Source organism: Botryllus schlosseri, chromosome 9, assembly GCF_051294905.1.
Source record: "Botryllus schlosseri isolate E-star chromosome 9, Bs_hap1, whole genome shotgun sequence".
In the NCBI taxonomy this organism is placed as follows: Eukaryota; Metazoa; Chordata; class Ascidiacea; order Stolidobranchia; family Styelidae; genus Botryllus; species Botryllus schlosseri.
The window spans coordinates 9,196,613-9,217,256 of NC_137244.1; positions in this window are offsets into that span (position 1 = coordinate 9,196,613).

Below are 20,644 nucleotides of genomic sequence, written 5' to 3' on the forward strand. Positions count from 1 at the left end.
ACCCCAGGTTTCGAACCACTATCTTTGAATAAAGCACCTAAACGGCCTAAACAGACTCTAGGAATATACCGTTATCCTATAGCTGCGATTGCAATTAGACTTATTTCTGTAAATGAAGGTTATTTTCACTTATTTTATTTGATTGCAGTTTTGCGAGGGTAGTAATCCCCATATGAAAATCAAAACATCCTATTCTAAATCGCGCGCAGCGCGAAGACAAATTTCATGTAGCATTACTCAGTCCAAAAATGATATTGTTTATTTTGATTTGCGAAAATATTATGAGCTTACTTCAAGCCATCAAAATTCCGGACATTTAGGCATATTTTAGAAATTCCTCCCAGACGCAGATTTAACATTGAACTTCCGGACATGTCCTGGAAATTTCGGACGTATGGCAACCCTAATTTAGGTGCCCTGCCACCAGTTGGTCGCATAAGTATTTCAGGTGGGTAGCAAGATATTTTAAATGTTACAGTTTCCTATTCAATACGCCAAGCACCTTACCTTTTCGCGGTTAGGCGAGCAAATCCACATTCTCATCCTCTATGCTTCCCAACCGGTGGGTACTGGGTAGCGAAGCTAATCCTGGTGGATCGCGATGAATGTCTAAATGTCACGGCTTTTATTCAATTTGCTAAAAATGCTAAACAACTAATCCGGGGCCTACGATAACTTATCGTAGGCCCCGCCTAATTTTCTTGGGATTAGACGGGCTCGGCCCTTTCTCCTCCTGTGACGGTTTGTGTCTATCAATTGTCAAACACGTACAGTCAATCTTCCACTTCCATATTTTTATAATTCCTGCCAAGTGAAAAGTCTGATTTTACAGAGTACGAGAGATAAAGTGGGCCCATTTGGTTTCAACTTTAAATACAGAAAACATTCACGGAACGATTATACTTCGACAGTTATAAAACATCGTCACAGACACACATGAAGTGAATTTAAACAAATCACAACAGGTTGGTTGGGCTACTTGTTGACGCGGTCGAGCGCCCGAATTCTCTGCTGTGCGTTAGTATCCCGGATAGCTAAATTACCATGGAGCAGAGGTGAGATTGAAGCATCGTTGAATCACGGTTAAAAAATAAGAGATTTCAATATATTATACACCTGGGAAAGATGACAACCAAAATAGATGACTTGAAACAATTTATATAGAATGTGTGGAGTCATGCGACTTGTTTGAGCCATGCGCAATGAGTTGAACAAGTCGACTCAATCCTAAAACTGAGTCAAGTCATGTTACGAAAATATTGCGACTCAAGTCGCGTCAATAAATCCCTGCGGCATTGGACGGGTGCGATTTCCACACATGCATATTTGTTGGTTGGCAGCAGGGTTGCATTTACAACAAAAATCAATTTAAAACAAACATGTTTAAAACAAGGACCTTATTCTAAACATGTTTTTTTTTATGTTTTTTTTATTAGATCATGACGTCACGAATATCCAATTGTGACGTCATAATGATTTGACATTGACAATTGGAAATATTGGGTAAATACTAGCAGGGCTTTGGAGCCGGAGCCCCGGAGCCGTGCATTTTTACGGGAGCTGGAGCCGGAGCTCTACATAAAATTCAGCCGGAGCCGGAGCTGGAGCCAGTTATTTGAGGGGTAGCTCCGGCTCCGACGTATTTCATAAGATGCTATTATATATGCAACAACGATATCTGCTGAGTTCACATAATTCAACAGCAGGCCTACGCGAAATTAAGAATCTTTTCCTCTTTGGCGCTACCTTTTCCGACTAACCATGTTCCTGTGGATTTAACAGCAGAGCAGTCATATGTTCAATGTTCAATTTTCATAGATAAGTGCCGAACCTCGGTATGCGAAATATGCCTGTGAATATTGTGGCTATTCGGCATACCAGCAATTTCATCATCAGCACAACCTTGTTGGCCAATTGTATACGGTTTGAAAATAATGATCACTATGTATTATGCGAAATGGGAGAGAGGATAAAAACGTGATTTCGTTGCTCATGTCGATATGACGAGCACGAGCCGAGAAATTCCATCTCATCGTTGCTATGAATCGGATGAGCAAATACTCGTTCTTTCGTGATAGTTGTTTAATCGGGCCGCGAAATTGGACAGTGTTATTCAGTATGCAATTATGCATGCTAATTGGAATTCATTACTGCGCATCATCGTCATTCACTCCTGTAAGGATTTTCGAGCGTAAATAGGGGATGGCAGAAGAGTAGCCCAAAACCCCACGATATTTTATGTTGGAGACAAATTACTGATTTGATACGCGATTTCCAATTTGTAATCATCTGTTTCGTTAATTCATTCTCGATGTCTGCTTGATACTCTAGTATTCCCGGATTATCGCGCACTGTGACTTGTAAATGTGCAATGTGCATACTGCATAGTTTAATTCGTTATGGGCATGGCGCAATGTGTATGGCACAGTGTTTAATTCGATTATTCGATTTGTTTCAACCGGAAAATATTATATTCAGATAAACTTGATCGACACCGGATGGACTGGTAACGAATGCACCAATATCGAACGTCAAACCATTGGCCATTTGGTACAAATCGAATTTCTATTGATCACGTCGTTATAGGCTATACACCCATATTGCTCTTACTACAGCTACAGTTGCATAATAATCGCACATTTAAAAATTGAATTGAGCTGTATGGCTTAATGTTAACGAGTACAGTGCCAGTAGTAAAACGCCGCATCAGAATTTTAATGCTGTACACAGCAAAGGCACGGAGTAAAGTGTGTTCTAGTGCAACTATCATGTTATCGATAATTGACAAGTATTCATTATGTCGTCACAAGCCGGTACGGTGGCACCCTTAGGGATGGTGTGAACCTCTGAAAGGTTCAGGTTCGTGTGAACGCGAACCTTTTTGAAAGGTTCTGTGTGAACGCGAACGTGAACCTCATGACATCACGTGACGTCATATTGCTGATTTCAGCCGTACATTTCAGTGAAGTGATAGCTTATATTATTGACCACATAATGCCACAATGCAGAAGTACATACTGACGTTTCAAACGACGCCAAATGTATCAACTGGGGCAATCAAATGATATAATAGTCCCATAAAATCAATATCTTTCGTCGCTTTGCCAACAATTTCGACGAGGACTTGCAAGGAAATATACGCCTCAACGGTCTAGGCCAGACCGTACAATGTATTCGGCGTCTGAGTATTGATATTGCTTGATATTGAGCGGAGTGTAAAACGGTTTTCTGTGCTGGCTACCGATATTACCCCATCAAAAATGTATACAGCAGTAGGCAACACCCCAATCGCACGGAATTTTTTAATGATACAATAAACATATGAAATCAAGATTGACCCGATACGCCTGATAAAAATTTTACATTAGACAACGACATCAATTTCAGTGGTTGGTTGAATAAGCATCATTCGCCAACAACTTTTACATGCTACATGTAGTGTATTTCACTCTTGATATTGTGTGACTGCGGGTCAAACTCACAGCAGAGAGTCACTAGATATTCACAAATGGAAAGCTGAATATTTCGAACAAACTTCTGTAACAAAACAAGTAAAATATTTGAGATTGGCGGGTGCATGCCCGTTTGGTGATGTTTATTTTTATGCTGCCAGCGCCATGCATAGAATGGTGCGAAGTTGAAATGCAAAGAATTTCAACGAAAGACATTATGATGACGTGAAAAATGGTGATATATGACAAGGTTCACAGTCCAGAACCTACCAAGGTTCGTTTGTAAACGTGAGCCTCCAAATTTATGAGGTTCACACACAGAACGTGAACGTGAACCTCACGTTCACACCATCCCTAGCACCTATGTCTTCGTTGCTGCATCCGATGTTACTGACGGCTGACAGACTCTCTAGATTACTATAGATAACTAACCTACGGGTAAATTAGTAATCTATATGGACCAGGGGTGGCCAACCTTTTCGGCTAAAGGGCCACATGAAATTGACGAACGAGTGCGCTGCGCACTAGCCGCGCCAGGCGCGTAAAATTTTCAAACTTATTTGGGTATTACTTGGGTATATTGCGGGTCGACTGTAAACCGCCCGTTGGGCTCAGTTTGCAAGGACAGGACTCGGCATCTGAACATATCGATATCGAAGATTTCCGCTAATATACGACAATCATTTTGTGCCATACATCTCATCGTTGACGATCTTTCTGCGAGCGCCAACGCGAAAATACTTCCTCAATCGGCTAAATCAGGCGTTTTTTCATATTCGGGTGGGGGTAGGCTACAAAAAAAGAAATCGCGTGACAATTAAACACGCGAAGCGTGAAGAAAAATTTTACCACTATTTTAGTTTATTGTAATGTACAGGATTTACTAAAAATGTGACTGGATCTGCCAATGCGTCGAAACTGATATTTTAGTCATCAACATCCCAAGTGTCAGACCAATCATATTTTTGGTTGGCCTTGCAAGTTCACAATCTGAGCAATTCAATTTCGATAATATAGCGGGAAATTAGCTCGCGGGCTACTCAAAACCTTCTCGCGGGCCACATATGGCCCGCAGGCCGCGGGTTGCCCACCCCGGATATGGACAGACACCTTCGATAGTTTTCGGAGTAGGAGCCGGAGCCGGAGCAGTGGTAATAATGCGGCTCCGGAGCGGGAGCCGGAGCTAATGTATGATAGAAGAAAGCTCCGGAGCTGGAGCAATGCAAATTTACGGCTGCTCCAAAGCCCTGATACTAGGGATGGTGTGAACGTGAGGTTCACGTTGGCGTTCTGTGTGTGAACCTTGGAAATTTAGAGGGTCGCGTTCACAAAAGAACCTTGGTAGGTTTTGCACTGTGAACCTTTTTCATATATTACAATTTTCACTTCATTATAACATCTTTGGTTCATATTTATTGCATTTCAACTGCGGGCCACTCTATGCATGGCGCTGTCAGCATTAAAAATCAACACTAAACGAGTATGCACCTTGACAATCTTAAAATTTTTACTTGCTTTGTAACAAAAGTTTGCTCGAAATATCCAGCTTTCCGTTTGTGAAGACTTATTGAATCTCTGTTTTGAGTTTGACCCGCACTCACACAACATCACGAGCGAAATACGTCAGCGAATGATGCTTATTCAACCAATCAATGAGATTGATATCGTTTCCAGATGAAGAAAATCTAGCAGGCGTACGGGGTCAATTTTGACTTCATAACTTTACTGCATCATTAAAACCAAATCCGTGCGATTGAGGTGTTGGCTACTGCTGTATCGTGTATAACTTGTTAATGGGGTAATGAGAAACCGGTTTTACACTCAACTCAATATCAATGTAGCGATACTCAGACGCCGAATACATTGTCCGGTCTGGCCTCGACCGTCACGGCGTAAGCTTATATTCCCTGGTAAGTCCTCGTCGAAATTCTTGGCAAAGCGACGGATGATATTGATTTTATGGGAGAATTATATCCTTTAATTGCCTAAGTTGATACATTTAGCGACGGTTAAAACGCCAATATGTACTTCGGCATTGTGGCATTATGTGGCCCGAGTCGTCGCTAGGTATCGTGTACATTAAGGATATTACTTCATTGAAAGATAGGGCTGGAATTAGCAATAAGACGTCATGTGACGTCATGAGGTTCACGTTCGTGTTCACACAGAACCTTTCAAAAAGGTTCGCGTTCACACGAACATGAACCTTTCAAAGGTTCACACCATCCCTAGTAAATACAGCTCATTTGACGAAATATCTGTACTATAACTGTTGAACCGAATATTTTGGGGGTTCCAACCATGATCCAATATCGATATACGTCAGCTAAATCGGGTGGCAAGTGTCCGTAGGCTCATGCAACATGTTTTTTGGGAAGTAGGCTATTTACACAATTACGGAATGATTTTACAACTTAAAAAAAACACCATTTTTTTAAAGGCCTTTGTTTAAAACACTATTTAAAACATGTTTTAGGCAAAGTGTTTTAAAACACCGTTTGTTTTATATGTAGCCCTAGTTGGCAGCGAATTTGAGTATTTGATTGTAAAGATAAGTATACCGGTTCTTCGACCGCTAACACATTCGCGAAAGCCGTGTGCATGGTTAATTGATACTTTAAATAACTAGAGTCGGAATGAGTAATCGATTTTCTGACCGACTGTAGATAAGGATAATATAACCTATTTGGTTGTAATTAACCTGGCCCGACCCGCTTCTATGAAACCAACGTATGTCTCGCGCATCGCAAATTCTCTTGAGGCGAATGCCAAGCAGAACTGAATCCTTATCCCGCACACGAGAAAAACATTTTGGTATGGGAGCTATAAATACATCAAATCAATATATCGACTGGATTGCCTTGGATATTTTTCTGTCTCTCTGGTATAATCTAATCATGATGGGTTTTTTGATCATACATAGCAAGGAAAGCAAAGTAAATGTAGGGTCGGTTTTCAAGGAAGAAGCTACGAAATACGCTTTCATCATGATAGCTAGGTTTGCATTTAAAACAAAGATGGTTTAAAACACTTTGTTTAAAACATATTTTAAACAACAACAACGACAACAACAATCATTGATTGGGTTAAAATTTTCATCTGGACAAGTTACACACAATGAACAATGCGATAAGACACAATGCGATGTAACGAACATAGGAGGATGTCGCACGACACGTATCAGTAGCGATCCTTTACGCTAACATCCACCTCGGCCTAGAGTGCCAGATGTCACAGTTCTTTTCGATGTTGATCTATTTTTGAAGCCGCGGTCTTTTCTACTAGTTCTTTCCATTCCTTGTGAATGCTTTCTTTCTTCGGGTCTTTTTTCTGGGCATTTTTGTCGCCGTAAGAACGGCGACAGCGGAGGAAGAGGAGCCCAGATGAACCTCCGATGGGAATCGAACCCAGTCCACCGTCTTGGTAGGCGCTTATCGTTACCACTACGCTATCTCCCCCGCAAACAAATGTCTTTTTGAATGACACAAAATCATGCTTTTTTCTAAACGTTGTATAATTATGCCATAATTGTGTAAATTCTTTTATAGGAGACTTGTAGTATGAGCCTATAACGGATGTTTTGCACCAAATATACTCGGCTTATACGATGTGGAGTGACTGGAACGCTCGAAATCGTTGTCGGTTCAACATTTATAGCAAGTAGATATGTATCATTGATATGGAATGGGTGCATGTTCTAATGATGATGACCACCGATATTAAAAATGCTATATAACGACGGAGTTCTGGTTAAAGATACTTTTAGTCTGTTTATGACAGTGCTCGGGAGCCATTTACGTCGAAGGAGCCCTATTTACCCAATATTTTCAATTGTCATTGGTAATCCACTGTGACGTGAAAAAGATTCATGACGTCATTGCTACAAATACATTTTAAACAAGGGCCATGTTTTAAACATGCTTGTTTTGAATTGACTTTTATTTTAAATGCAACCTTAATGACACCACAATATTTGGTTGTCACAGTTCTTTCGGTGCCACCGTCGTGGTTTGAAATGGCGAAGACCGTACTGGGTCGTACGTATAGCGATTGCCGAGACGCGTTAAAACTACTTCAAGTAAATTAGGGCAACCATATTTGCAGATCCGAAAAAGAGGACCAATTTTTTTCAAGTTTCAATTTCAGACATAAAACGGGGAATTTCTACAGATAACTGTGATTCTAGGTGAGCTGACCTCTTTTAGTCAAAATTTTCAGCAGTTCAAGAAAAACCCGGTTTTCCCGTGTAGCTTGTGTCGGGTTGACTTTTTGTAATATTCGCTGTCTAATCGCATGAAACTAGAAGGGAAAACAGGGGACGGCATGCGAAAAAAAATGACATTTAGGCGTCTTTGGAGGACATTATACTTTCCTTGAAAAAATAGGACAAATCCTCTAAAAAGAGGACATATGGTTTCCCTAAGTAAGGAGTTTCGAAAAGTAGATCTGTTTGACGGTTCGCATACTTTTGGCGGACCGGACACGTGGTTTGTTAGCCTGTCTGTTTTCGCAATTGCGAGATTCGGGACTGACACAAAATGGCTAATGTTAGAAATAGTTCCACTCTTGGAATATATCAGCAGTTAATCTGATGTTTATTCCGCACAGAAAGTCGCGCTAAAACTACTTCATAATTTTCAAAATCCAAAGTGACAACAGGAAGAAGTTTAACCTCGAAACTGTTAAAGTATGGAAGTATAGTATAAAAATAACCACAGTAGTACTATTAGGAAAAACATATACTTGAGCACCTCGGTGAAATCAAGGGATTTCGTCACTGACCTTCTGCAGTACATTATGGGTGTATAGTAGGTTAGATTAGGATTATTCTGTTTCATGTGTATAGTTTTCTTGTATTTATGCTAAATGCCCGACAGATGACAGTGACAATGATATTGCTCATGGTCTCGTCTGTATTCAGGGTCGTAATCAAGTAACAATGTTAGGGGTCACAAGTCAGTCACACTTTTGTAGTCTTGACTCGAGTCTAAGCCTAGTCGTTTTCAATTCACAACCGATTTAAGTCCGAGTCCAAGTCGGCGAGCAGAGGGTCGAGTCCGAGTCATATTGTTATGACTCGAGTCCCAGTCCAATTCATGGTGTTGTTGGTTCAGTTTCGAGTTAAAGTTAAACCCACATTGTACAGCTCTGCTTGGTGATATCGCATACTTCGCATTCATAATATACTAATTTCCCTCACTTTTAACAGATTCTGGTAACATTTTCAAGTGAACGTACTATACAACAGACTAAATACCAATAGTGTGGTAGCTTCACTATTCTTCGAAATTACAATGAAATGTCGGATTGGCCGTTCGAGTCTCAAGTCATTTGACTTGGTCCAAGTCATGCTCAATTATTCGAGTACAAGTCGTGTCAATACACATAGATTGACTCAAGTCGAGTAGAGTCATTTTCAATATTTTGAGAAAATTACTCGACTTAAGTCAACTGACCAAAAAAATCGCGACTAGAGTCTATGAGTCGAGTCATTACATCCCTGTCTGTATTTTTCGGCGGTTTTCTTTTGCGAGCATCCTTCATTGATAACCATTTCTCTTAATCTTTGTTTTTTTGTAGAGACATCGTACGAAAAGGCGGCAGAAGTAAGTAAGAAATCGAGTCGAAATATGATGGCGTGTCGTCATATGAGCAAACATTTGGTTTCAGGATTTTTATTTCTTTTTTAAACAATCATGACAATTACTAGGCAGGGGAGTAGCGTAGTGGTGACGATAAGCGCCTACCGAGCAGGCGGACCTGGTTCGATTCACGTCGGAGGTTCATTTGGGCCCCTCTTCCCCCGAAGAGGCCCAGAAAAAAGACCCGAAGAAAGAAAGCACTCACAAGGAATGGAAAGAGCTAGTAGAAAGGGCCGCGGATTCAAAAAGATCAACATCGAAAAAGACATCAGGCACTCTAGGCCAGTGGTTCCCAACCTTTTTCGTCTCGTGGCCCCCTTGGCCGATATTTTAGCTGAAATTCCCCCCTATGAAAAATTTGCCTGTGACTGAAAAAGGTGCTTTTTAACGCACAACCATTTGTTGACTGAGCAATTACTGGACAATCATATTCAGATATGTCGAATGCGGACCGCACTACACTGTGGTAAAGTACAGCTAAATTTGATCTGTTTTTTTTTCGGTCGAGTAGCCGCTGACGAAAAATAAATCACCAAGTCCGCTTGCTATGGCCTTGGGCTGAATCGATGAATTTTCTATGTCTACACATTAGCTCATATGTTGGCTTAAATAGATAAACAATTTCACCAGCGGCCTTTTGCTGAATTCGACTTGAGTTTTTGCTGCTTAGTAGCAATTTGGTCGAGAGGCTGTAGCGGACCCAACTAAATCGTCTCGCGAGCCTCACTTTATTAAGGGGTGTAATATCTATGGAAGGCATTTAAACATACACCCAGCTGAAAATTCGCCAAAGAAAAATACAATTGTAAAGAATTAGTTTCTACAAAACAGTTCTACCATAAAAATCTAAAAACCTTGTGAACCCAGTTTGTTTGTTTTGAGGTGTTCATAGTGTGTGTTGACTACTATGGTCATTTACACCAGGCCAATTTCCTTCATTTTTTTTATTCCGTAGCGACCGACATATAGCACGGACCACTTCTAGGCTATAATAAGACACCGCTTACACGGATGAGATGGAAGGAGGAGCCTAGACCAACCCCCAACACTTAGGTAGGAATTCTGGAGTCGACCTCGGTCGAACTCGAACCCAGAACCCATTGGTGTTGTAGCTGTTGAGTTTACCACTGCGTAGCTGTTGAGTTTACCACTGCGCTATCTCACCACAAATTGTGAACCCAGTGTATCTTCCGATACAACGCCAAAGCCAGATTCCCCCCTAAAAATTTCAAAATTCCCCCCAAGGGGGGAATTCCCCCTGGTTGGGAACCACTGGCTTAAATAGATAAACAATTTCACCAGCGGCCTTTTACTGAATTCGACTTGAGTTTTTGCTGCTTAGTAGCAATTTGGTCGAGAGGCTGTAGCGGACCCAACTAAATCGTCTCGCGAGCCTCACTTTATTAAGGGGTGTAATATCTATGGAAGGCATTTAAACATACACCCAGCTGAAAATTCGCCAAAGAAAAATACAATTGTAAAGAATTAGTTTCTACAAAACAGTTCTACCATAAAAATCTAAAAACCTTGTGAACCCAGTTTGTTCGTTTTGAGGTGTTCATAGTGTGTGTTGACTACTATGGTCATTTACACCAGGCCAATTTCCTTCATTTTTTTTATTCCGTAGCGACCGACATATAGCACGGACCACTTCTAGGCTATAATAAGACACCGCTTACACGGATGAGATGGAAGGAGGAGCCTAGACCAACCCCCAACACTTAGGTAGGAATTCTGGAGTCGACCTCGGTCGAACTCGAACCCAGAACCCATTGGTGTTGTAGCTGTTGAGTTTACCACTGCGTAGCTGTTGAGTTTACCACTGCGCTATCTCACCACAAATTGTGAACCCAGTGTATCTTCCGATACAACGCCAAAGCCAGATTCCCCCCTAAAAATTTCAAAATTCCCCCCAAGGGGGGAATTCCCCCCTGGTTGGGAACCACTGCTCTAGGCCGAGGTGGATGTTTGAGTAAAGGATCGCTACTGATGCGTGTCGTTCGACATCCTCCTATCCGTTCGTTACATTGCATTGTGTCTTATCGCATTGTACATTGTATGTGTAGCTTGTTCAGATGAAAATTATAACCCAATGTATTGTATTGTACTATGAAATTGAAAGTGGTGACCTCCGTGCAGATGACTTGTCGTTTGAACTTTATACAGCATTTTAATGTCTATTCTTGCGCGGTGCGCACTGCGCAGTCATTCTCCGTGCCCTTTAACCGCACGCTGCGTAAACTGTGGCACGTCACCGAGAATGACGGTGTCAGAATATAATGATCCTGCTCATCGCCGTCAAAAACCCGATTTACTATTATACGAAAGAACAATGTGACATCGAAGACTGAACTTTGACACACTTTTGTGGAATGCGCTCTTATTGCAACATAAGAACAGGAAAGCCACTATGAATGTCGGTGCTGGCCAAGACCGTTAATAGAAGTTGAGGCAATCGTCCTGATACATTACGCTCGGAGTTATAACGAAAATGGTTATCCATCCATGTAAAATTGTTGCGAAAGATCTATTTATTACGACATCAGCTGTAATCGTCTAATGAACTCATCAGGTCGAGTTTTATGTTATAGCGCTGGGAGTTGTTGAAAAGGAGTAAACAAATGTAGACATTCCGCGTTCGTTCGGTCCATACCGATTATAATAACTGTAAAATATGATTCTAAAATCCTTCACATGTATCGTTGAATTGCAATTTGCCAGCTACACAAGCTACAAAATGAGTCCAACGCGTCAAACTGTGCGAAGTTTGAATTAGATGCGGCCTCAATGTGCTGTGCGGTCTTCCAGAAGGTGCTTCTGTAGGTCATCCAGGTCATAAGATACATCAACGGTAGTAAAGACGCTTAAAGAACGCAATAGTAGTAGGCTATGTTTTACAAACACTGCATACGTCAAGTCACACATGTTCCAGTTAATTTTGCCATCAATGAACAGGAACAAGCAAGCAATAGATTCGGCTTACCAGGCTCGGCTTGTGGATCGTACATTCGTGTGGCCCTGGAGGTACCCTTATGGCTTTACAGCAATACCTGTTTGAATCTCTCAGAACATGCGCCTTGACCAATACGGGCACAAATCAAGAAGACCGGAGTTTTGTAACCAGGCCATATCCAACAGAGATAGATACTTAGAGATAGGGTTACCATACGTCATCTTTTAAGAAGATTTGTCCTCGTGTTGACTTTTTTAAAGTGTCCTCGGAGGACGCCCAAATGTCCTCTTTTTTGAGATTTTGTCCTCTTTTTAGAGAATTTTGGTTAAATATAGGGCAAAATTCGACAGAGATACATCAAATCTGCACTGAAGTACCGCTCCGGCGGCTATTCCGGGAGCTGTGCCGGAAAGCTGACCTTTTTTTAGTCAACCGCCTGATGATGTGAAAGAGAAAACTGTATTTTTGGGGTTGAGCCAAAAAGTTGACCTTTTTTTTAGTCAACCGACCACGAGGTGGGAAAAATTTACCAATTTTCGGGATTTTCCTCAGGTTTTTGCAAGTTTTAGAATTTTAAAAAAGTGTCCTCTTTATGAGATTTCCAAAATATGGTAACCCTACTTAGAGAGAACATGATAAATCAGTAATAATGTGCTCGCTTCTTATACAAAATAGAATTTGAACAAGGCGACTGAAGTAGGGTTACCATACGTCCTCCTTTAGGAAAATTTGTCCTCCTTTTTCAGGTTTTTGAAAATATCCTACTTTTTGAGATTTTGTCCTCTCTTTTGAGAATTGTGTTTAAATATAGGGAAAAATTCGACTGAGATACAGTAAATCAGCACTGAAGTAACGCTCCGGCGGCTATTTCGGGAGCTGAGTCGGAAAGTTGACCTTTTTTTTTAGTCAACCAACGGAAATGTGAAAAAAATCTGTATTTCGGGAGTCGAGCCGGAAGGTTGACTTTATTTTTTAGTCAACCTACTACAAAGTCGGGAAAAATTTACCATTTTTCCGAATGTTAGTCCACAATTCTAAGTCTGAAAATTTTGAGAAAGTGTCCTCCTTTCCCGATACCAAAATATGGTAACCCTAAACTAAAGTATCAGTTACGATACTGACAGGGTGAGTTGATATGACAATATTCCAGCAAGGACCCTAAATCTCATCGCCAATTTATTGAATACAAGCTACACCATTTTCGCAGAAATGTGAATATGACGTTGCAAACCGTCAATTGCATGCGAACGATGAGGCAGCAGTTACGGAGAGTATGCTGCAAAGTCAGCATTTTAAACGTTAATGTTGTAAGTCAAATGCTTGAGCTTATTAGAACTCGAGTTATCTTGACAATAAGTAAATACGCGCGACTGACGTCATAACGATCACAATTATTTACCGTGAAAATGCTTTAAATTGTGATGTGGTCTGTCCGGTCATGTTACGCAAACATTGTGATACAGATACAGGCGTTCTACCATTGAAGTTTTATTTCTTTCCAGCATTCGAAACTAATGCAGCTGACTTCAACTTTCCCGAGGGATGCTGATTTTCAACTCAGACCCCGCATTTATCCTATAAATAAGGATATTGTCTATTGCTGATTAAGGTTAATTTTATCCATGGCAATATCTATCGAGATCAACTCGGATCCCGACGTGGTCAGTGGTACAGCCATGTCGCACTAGCATGCAGAAATCAAAGTCAATTATTTATCAACTATATTAGGGATGGCGAGATAGCGTAGGGGTATAATCCACAGCTGCAACATCAATGGGTTGCGGGTTCGAGTCCGACCGAGATCGACTACGGAATTCCCACCTATAAGTGTTGGAGGTTTATCTAGGCCTCACCATCTCATCCGTGTAATGCAGTGGTTCCTAACCTTTTTCCACCCACGTACCACTTCGAGGTTTTATGTAGTGCTCGCGTACCACCTACATAATTTACGCACGCCTTAGGCTGTCAAAATGTTTTCACCGTTTATGACGTCATACTCACGTATTTGAGCTATGGGAGGTGTAATAACTAGTGCGATTCTTTTACCTAAAAATCGGAGGATTTTGTCCTAAAACAACTTTATTTTGAGCAAATTTTGACTTCATGTACGCAAACTAGGTGTTTTCGCGCATAATAATAAAATTGTACTACTTATAATATTTATTTCTGGTAGGGACTGTCTGTCCTTACGAAAAAGCGTTTTTGACCTAAAAACTGACAAATTTTGACATGAAAAAACTTTATTTTAACGATATCTGGCCCAGTAGTTAGACCACGTATTTTGGTACAGTTAATTAAAATTTGTCGTGGTACAACGAAATATACTTTCTTACCTTCTCGGATAGAAAGTGTTTGTCCTTACTAAGTAGCTTGCCAAGAATGGAGAAATACCGTTTAACAGCAGTAGTTGTTGGCTGGCAACACTGAAGCTGTGAGTACACTGCTGGTGACACAACATGTTGCTTCATACTGTCAATGATATCATGCATCACAATTTTTCATCATGCGCTTCTTGATAAAATAACTATGAAATGTCAAGCAGTTATGCTTCAGTTAGGATATTGCGGTACGTTGCGCATAACACCATATCAATTGTCAACCTATTTGTTTCGTTTAACAGTTTATGATCCACGATAAGCAGACAATGGGCCGCCTACAACGGTAGGTCTATAAAGTTGGCTACAAGCTGGTCAAATCTACGATAATAACGAAATAGAGGTGTCCAAAAAATTTTGACTTTGTAAACAATTTTGACAATTTTATGACTTAACGCTCAATTTTATAAAGCAAAATCGCCCTAGTAATAACAAATTCTATTAAACTAGGCATTATCAGCCCGGGTTGATGAGATGCATGGAATTGTTTTTTCACCACTAGTCAAAAAAATTCAAAAAATTCAAAATCAACCCAACTGAACTAATAACTTCCTTTGGTCGAAAAAAAAACAGAATGGACTCGCGTACCACCTGGAAGACCCTCGCGTACCACTAGTGGTACGCGTACCACAGGTTGGGAACCACTGGTGTAATGTAAACGGTGTCTTAGAAGAGCCTAGAAGTGGGCCGAGCTACAAGTCCGGCAGCTAAGGAATAAAAATGAAGTAAATTGGCTTGGTGTAAATGACACGGCCATATAGTAGTCGACACCGGCGTTGTAACCAAGCAGGGCCGTAACAGCACTTCGTCAGCCCCCCCCCCAAACGTTGGTCTTGGGCCCCCCACAGGGTGATAAACCTAACTTCTGGGGGGCTTCGCCCCCTAGACCCCCCTCAGGCTCTACGCTGTTTACCGCTACCTGACACCTACATTGGGTGTCCGTTTGGTGTGTCAGCTTTACTCGGCTGCCCGAGCGAAGCGCGAAGAAATTTCTATAATTCATGACTGAATCGGTCAATATGATCGGGTATTGCATATATATTGCTATTAATTTTTACCCTCTCTCTGCTCACGTAATCTGATTTACCGGTAGAGCTGAGTGAGGTGTGTTTGAAAAGGTAGGAACCCTCAATAATAGTTAAACATCTCCGGGTGTTGACAGGAACGAAACAGCACTTCGTCAGGCCCCCAAAAAAACTTGAGTCATGGGCTTCCATTAGGTGATAAACCGTCCCCCATCACGTTGTTGAATTTTACCACGAAGTTATAGTGGTACCGTTTCGTGAGCCAGCGCCATGCGCGAAGATTTTCAATAATTCATGATAAATCGGTCAATAAGATCGGGAATTGCATATATATTGCTATAAATTTCTTGTCCTCTCTACTCATATTTACCGGTATAGCTTAGTGAGGTGTCTTCGAAACTGTAGAGCCCGTAAATAATGATTAAACATATTCGGGCGGGCGTACCCGTTGGTATGACTTCGTTACATGATGTTATTTCGTGACCTCCTGTCTGCTATATCAAAAAATATAGAATCGCCCAAACGTACTAAACTAAAAGTACACACGATTTCAAATTGGTATTTCTTCATTGCCATATTATTTTTCTCTGCGGGATGGTATTTGTCTTCTAAGGTTCAGGTTGCCAAGACATTCGGCGCCAGTCATTCAGGCGCCTATGGACAATCAAACCTATGTGTAATTTGTATATATAACGAAGTTCAGGTCAGTATAAGGGCAGTCCTTTTCGGAAGAAGTTTTCTCGCTGCCGATCGTTCTGGCACACTTCTTGGAGTCGCATATTGCATGGTCTAAGACTATACGTCTTGGTTCGTCGTGGCGCGGTAATGGCCAACGCTTATATGCCCATTTCGATAAATGTTGCGTATTTTTTCTTCGGGGAAAAGTACCCAATAATAAAGAAATTTGGCAACTTGAAATCACGCGCAGCGCGAAAAATTTTTGAAAAAGTTGCACAAATTTTCCAAAAATACTCTATAAATTTATGCTAATTCATGAAATAATTTTGGGCCCCCTTCGAGCTCGCCCCCCCCCCAATTGGGGGGTTTGGGGTGCGGCAGTTACGGCCCTGTAACCAAGTCACAAGACTCCGAGTCACATGTCAATCTCACTTTTATAGTTTTGACTCGAGTCAAGTCGAGTCATTTTCAATTCGTCACCGAGTCAAGTCCGAGTCCAAGTCGTCGAGCAGAGGTTCGAGTCCGAGTCACGGGATAACGACTCGAGTCCGAGTCCAAATCATTGTGTTGACTGCTCAGTTCTCAGTTGAAGTCTTGTTAAACCCGCTGTTATAACTCTGTTTGGTGACATCGAACGGTTCGCATTTATAATATACTAATTTCCCTCACTTTTAATAATTTCTGGTCGCATTTTCAAGTGCCAGTACCAAGAGACGAAGCCCAAATAGAGTGGTTACTTTAATATTCTTCGAAATTACAATGAAATGCTGGTCTTGGCCGTCTGAGTCTCGAGTCATATGACTTGGTTCGAGTCATGCGCAATGACTCGAGTCCAAGTCGAGTCAATACACAGATTGACTCGAGTAGAGTCGAGTCATTTCCGCATTTTGAGAAAATGACTCGAGTCAAGTCGAGTCATTACAACCCTGGTCGACACACACCATGAATACCTCAAAACAAACTAACTATTGCAAAACATTCATTACAGTTTTAGAACTTGAAGGTATTTGCTCCAAGACTAGCCGACCCGTTGTTTATCCCTGAGAGAAATCGCATTGGGTCAGTGATTTACATTGCACAACCTGAACGATATTTCAACATACACTGATGAAGTATTCCATATGTTTGTGATTCATTTAAAACAAACGGTGTTTTAAAACAATTTTGTTTAAGACATGTTTTAAACAGTGTTTTAAACAAATGCCTTTTGAAAAAAAAATTTTGTGTGTTGTGTGTTATGCTATAATTGTGTAAATATGTTCGAAAAACCATGTAGTATAAGCCTACTGACGATTTGCCCCCAAAATAGTCGACGTATACGATGTGGGGTGGCTGGGTTTAACTGCGTTTGCACGTAGATACAGATCATTGGTACGGAATGTATGTTCTGATGATGATGATGATAACCGCCGATCGTAAAAATGCTGCATAACAATGTAGTCCCGGTTAAAGATATTTTTTGTCTATTTATGACAGTGATCGGAAGCCTTTTTCATTGAAGAAGCCATATATACCCAATATTCTCAATTGTCATTTTGCCAGTCCACTGTGACGTCACAATTAAATATTCGTGACGTCAAGGCTGAAAAAACAATAAAAACATGTTAAAACATATGTTTGTTTTAAATTGATATTAGTTTTAAATGCAACCCTACAATCTACATATGTTCAGTGTAGTACAGTACATGCACAATGCACATTGTACAATGTACACATGCATGTCTTGGGTGGATATCAAATGAGTATCATATAAGTGACGCATTGGAGTGCGTCATTTTGATCGAATTAGTCACAAATCATTTGAGTGATATAAATACATTTACTTCGAGCGTCTCATTGTTACGCTCTATTAATTCAATTGCTCTTAACTCTAACCCTAACCTTTTCTAACCCCGCACCGAACCAGAACCATAATCAAGCCCGCAGCGAAACCCAATCCCGAACTCAAACTCAACCTTACTCAAACGCCCACCGTTGGTATTTCTACTCGAACTTGAATCTAACTAAACTTATGGTATTTTTTCACTGAAATGAGTTGTCAATCGGCTGAGCGTCTACCATTACTTCGCATCCACACGCAATCCATTGGAAATATAGACCTCTATAGATGTTCGCTGTGTGTAAGTATAAATGTCAATCAACGACTGAGATAATGCTCGTGATAGACGAATAACACACATTTACCCAGAACAGATATGTTTTCACGATTTCACGAAAATCATTGAAATGTACACAATACAATATGGGCCCACTTTGTAAATATAGTGACTCGAATCGCGACGAGGTTAAACTTGTTTGGGTCGCTCTTAGCGAATATGGGCTTTCTGCGCTGTAAACCGCTTTCAGCCGATAGAGAATCCTTGGATTTAGGTGTTCATAATGAAATTTACTCGTTCTCGGGTCATTAATCGCAGCACTGCATAGCAAGTTTATTACAGTCATCATCAAAACAGCAGTAACATGATTTTATAGTAACCGGTGATAATTTTAATTCAATTACTGTATTGACAATAATGAGCGATGTTTACGCAATCGAGGCCCAAGCCTTTATTGTATTCACATTTCACACAATGAACGGCTTCGCTCAAATCCCTACTCCCATCAAACATATCGAAATTATTACGGTCAATTATGGCCAGTCCACGATATAAGACGAATTAGAAACATTTATATGCCAAAGAGCGAGCTACATGAGGCGAGCTACATGGGGCTAATTCGCAAAATGGCCATTGGCCAATATTGAGACTAAAAGTATACCCTGTGTACTGGTTATCTCTTGATGTCATTGGTTTCTGCCGTTTCTACTGCAACATTTTCTGAGGTGAAATCATCCGCACTTTCCGTAACGACATTGAATGCATAGTTTTCCGATAATTCGAGTAACGCAAAGTTGGGTCCATGTGCTTAGAATCAGATTTGTAAGGGAGACCGTTTGATCGCGATCAATATATCCCCATATAAACAGTTGTAACATGCCAATTGGCGAACAAGACATAAATTGAGGGGATATATATGTTTTTCTCCCAAAATATGAAATTATTTAGTTCTGCCTTGCGATTCTTCGTATATAGTTTCGATTCATAAAGAAATCGGCGCAGTAGGCTATAGAAGCTGCTATGTATAATTTGTGATTGAAATAGTTTTACCTAGTCACGCAAGCGTCATAGTTATTTCTTTACGAAAATGAACGTATACGCCTATGATAGCACAAAAATAGTCCCAAACCAACACTCAACGCGATGTGTAGTACTATTTATCTTGATTTAGCATGCTGGTTGCTGGGGTCACGTATTCGAGATAACATCAACAGAGTCAAGAGCGTTTTGCAACTAAAACTAAATCATGTCGACGGCAGCATGAGTTTGCATTCATGCCGACACGAGTCAATGTGGGTAGGGTATGTTTCTGTATTGACATTGAAGATCATAATGATCATCAAATAGATGATACCGGCATGTTGTGCATTGTCACCATGGCGTTATCAAGCCCAAAATGTATCGTAACAGGAAGCGAATAGCCGCAGGGGATGATTTACCAGCTATTTAAACCCACTTGCCTGTCAGTTTTGGATACAGACCTACAACGAGGTCTGGCGCTGAGGTGTCGAAATGCGAGCAGAGTGCAGTCAGTTAGAAAATTAGTTTATTAGTCATGCAGATTTCAGAATGATGAAGAAGAGCGCGTTTATCATCGTGCAGGAAATCCGCATTTCGAATTCACCTTCGATTGAATATGATCAATATGGTTCGATACATGTTTTTTCGGCACGATTGCATATATGAGCCTTATCCTGTCCTGATTTATGTTTATGGTGTAAGCTGCAAGATGCAAGACGACATTTGTCGCGTATATTGTCTATCATCATCGCATGGCAGTACTAATTCCATTGCGGTCTTTTTATGGTACTCAAAACAAAACAGTTATATCTATGTGATGGGTTTGTAACTCCTAACTTATATACCAATGTTCAGTGATGAAGGTGCTATTCGCTTTGCCATATAAAGAATTCTGCAAGCGCATACCCTATCAGGCCTTGACTGTTTACTTTCCGGAATTACTATAAATTTGCTCACGGCGGGTCCGCAAACGAATGACGCGTCACGAGGTCTTACGAGAACGTATCGTGAAGTAGCGAAAAAGGTTCCGTAAACGCTATTTATTGATGGAATGCGCCGGTATATTCAGTAGTATCGCCGACACGAAGGCAAACCGGTTATTGCTCACGTGTAGAAATTCGGGTAACCGCCTGTTATGCTCTCAACAATATCGGATGTTCATGGGTTGTGCATTCGAGTTCTTCATCTGTCTTTTGTTTTGAAGACGCTATTAGGGCTGATGAAGCCAATATGCGGGCGAGTGCGTTTCTCCACAAGCATGATAGCAATCATGTGTGAAGTTGTAGCTTGAAATCGTTCAGACGCACAGCATTGAGTCTTAGTAGCATTTCCGCACGATGCTTTCCTATGTTTTTGAAGGCAAATCATCGTTACCATGTTCTAAGGACCTTTTTGTTTTCGTA